The sequence below is a fragment of the Leiobunum rupestre genome, chromosome 2, assembly GCF_980474605.1.
Source record: "Leiobunum rupestre chromosome 2, qqLeiRupe1.1.hap1, whole genome shotgun sequence".
In the NCBI taxonomy this organism is placed as follows: domain Eukaryota; kingdom Metazoa; phylum Arthropoda; class Arachnida; order Opiliones; family Sclerosomatidae; genus Leiobunum; species Leiobunum rupestre.
Genome location: NC_143385.1, coordinates 89806266 through 89809621, shown reverse-complemented (window position 1 = coordinate 89809621; position 3356 = coordinate 89806266).

Below are 3356 nucleotides of genomic sequence, written 5' to 3'. Positions count from 1 at the left end.
AAAACTCGAAAGAATACCGAAAAATAATACGGTAAAGAATACGGGCGAAAAGCAAAACTCGCTTACTTTCTTTCAATACGCGAAAGAAAACCGAAAAGTAATACGGTACGCGAAAATCAAAACTCGAAAGAATACCGAAAAATAATACGGTAAAGAATACGGGCGAAAAGCAAAACTCGCTTACTTTCTTTCAATACGCGAAAGAAAACCGAAAAATAATACGGCACGCGAAAATCAAAACTCGAAAGAATACCGAAAAATAATACGGTAAAGAATACGGGCGAAAAGCAAAACTCGCTTACTTTCTTTCAATACGCGAAAGAAAACCGAAAAATAATACGGCACGCGAAAATCAAAACTCGAAAGAATACCGAAAAATAATACGGTAAAGAATTCGGGTGAAAAGCAAAACTCTCTAACTTTCAATACGCTAAAGAAAACCGAAAAATAATACGGCACGCGAAAATCAAAACTCGAAAGAATACCGAAAAATAATACGGTAAAGAATTCGGGTGAAAAGCAAAACTCTCTAACTTTCAATACGCTAAAGAAAACCGAAAAATAATACGGCACGCGAAAATCAAAACTCGAAAGAATACCGAAAAATAATACGGTAAAGAATTCGGGTGAAAAGCAAAACTCTCTAACTTTCAATACGCTAAAGAAAACCGAAAAATAATACGGCACGCGAAAATCAAAACTCGAAAGAATACCGAAAAATAATACGGTAAAGAATTCGGGTGAAAAGCAAAACTCTCTAACTTTCAATACGCTAAAGAAAACCGAAAAATAATACGGCACGCGAAAATCAAAACTCGAAAGAATACCGAAAAATAATACGGTAAAGAATTCGGGTGAAAAGCAAAACTCTCTAACTTTCAATACGCTAAAGAAAACCGAAAAATAATACGGCACGCGAAAATCAAAACTCGAAAGAATACCGAAAAATAATACGGTAAAGAATTCGGGTGAAAAGCAAAACTCTCTAACTTTCAATACGCTAAAGAAAACCGAAAAATAATACGGCACGCGAAAATCAAAACTCGAAAGAATACCGAAAAATAATACGGTAAAGAATTCGGGTGAAAAGCAAAACTCTCTAACTTTCAATACGCTAAAGAAAACCGAAAAATAATACGGCACGCGAAAATCAAAACTCGAAAGAATACCGAAAAATAATACGGTAAAGAATTCGGGTGAAAAGCAAAACTCTCTAACTTTCAATACGCTAAAGAAAACCGAAAAATAATACGGCACGCGAAAATCAAAACTCAAAAGAATACCGAAAAATAATACGGTAAAGAATTCGGGTGAAAAGCAAAACTCTCTAACTTTCAATACGCTAAAGAAAACCGAAAAATAATACGGCACGCGAAAATCAAAACTCGAAAGAATACCGAAAAATAATACGGTAAAGAATTCGGGTGAAAAGCAAAACTCTCTAACTTTCAATACGCTAAAGAAAACCGAAAAATAATACGGCACGCGAAAATCAAAACTCGAAAGAATACCGAAAAATAATACGGTAAAGAATTCGGGTGAAAAGCAAAACTCTCTAACTTTCAATACGCGAAAGAAAACCGAAAAATAATAATTTTGGCTGCGGGAGGGCGAAAACGTAGGGGACAACCGCAACGGGTTCAAGAGAGACCGAGAGACCGAGAGCGAGAGACCGAGGGGGGAGAACACTTAGGGGACGGTCGTCGATCGGTCCATGGAAGCCACAAACACACAAAAACACAAACATTGAGGATTATATATAAGATGTCTATGGGTTAAACTCGCTCAGTGGGCATTGAGCGTTGTGTCGAATAGAAGTTCACTTACAATACGTGTACGGTTTATATGAGAGTACTCCTACCTCGGTGACTGTTAAACCCATAAAGATCGACGCGCTCCAATTTCAATTCAAATTACAACGTAAAACGATAATTGCAATGTAGAGTAGTGCAGCAATTGTAATTTAATGACGCACTTGATGATGCTGGAACAAAGTAGATACAGTCAGGATAATTGTTTTACGCAGATCTCTGGGTGCCACGTAAACTAATATTGCGAAAAAGCATTAGATTGATAATTATAATCTAATAGTTTTAATTAAATATTACGCATTGTAACCCGGCCCCCTGAATTAATGGCTTCAAAAGTCGCTTGCTGACTTAGGCCAAAGGTGGTACCAAGGGTATTAGCCTAGCTGATTATTATTTATTATTATTACATCATTATACATATTTAAATTATATGTACCTCAATTAATTTCGTTTTCGCGTATTGAGCACTTGGAGCACGTGATGCACATGTAGTTTATTGAGCATTTTCTTTATTTTAGGCCAATGTAGACGGATATCGGGAGATATCGTAGGTTTCCTAGGTTTTTGGCCTAAAAATTAGCTTTGTGCTCAAAACGCGGAAAACGAAATTAATTGACGTACATATAATTTAAATATTCCCCTATTTATAGCCCTGTATTTTGCTTTTGAAATTGCCATTTATTAAAATGTTCATTTATGAAAAATTCGGTGTAATTTACACCAACATATAGATATACCCTAATTTAGCGTAATTTCAGTAAATCACATTCCAATAGCCTTACAATGAGTGATTTCCAAGTGTGTTAACCAATAAATAATTGCAAATACTTTGATTCATTTATGCATTTATTTCTTTATGTTAGTTATATTTATATTTATATCCCCACCCAAAAACCACTATTTTCCCCGCTTGGTCCCGTTAGATGGTGGATTGAAAATATATTGCTATAATAAAGATCCATAATACCAGGAAACTATCACTTGGAATGTCTAAGGTTCCATTGGGACGGTGATACGAAAGCGCGTTGAGAAAAAGGCGGGGCTTAACTACGTCAAGTGTATAGTAGAACCACCCAAGAAGTACGAAGCACAGGGGTTAGCACGCCCAAGGTGGGTTCACTCCACATTTAGATACATTAAATTCCATTTTGTGATCTTTAGCCCACGCCACCACATCCTGAAGGTCTTGACCATAGACATAATAAAGAAATAGACCCAAGATTCTACGGGGGTTAAATACGGGAGCGATAACGAGCAGACAACCAGTATTTGTTCCGTATTCCTGTGGTACCACGTTTAAGCGACGCCTGTCGATTAGGCGAGAAAATACAAAATCATCACGTGACACGTCACAGATGTTCGTGTTTGTAATCTTTTAGGTACTCTGACGTGATTCGCGAATATTTTGGCTGTGAAAATTTAAAATAAGGTAAATTTTTTTTATAATTTTTAAATAAGTCAATTAATTCTTTCAAAACCCAAATAAAAAGCAGCAGATGATCTTATAATTAAAAACAAAAAATTTTATTTGCGAAATGATATTTT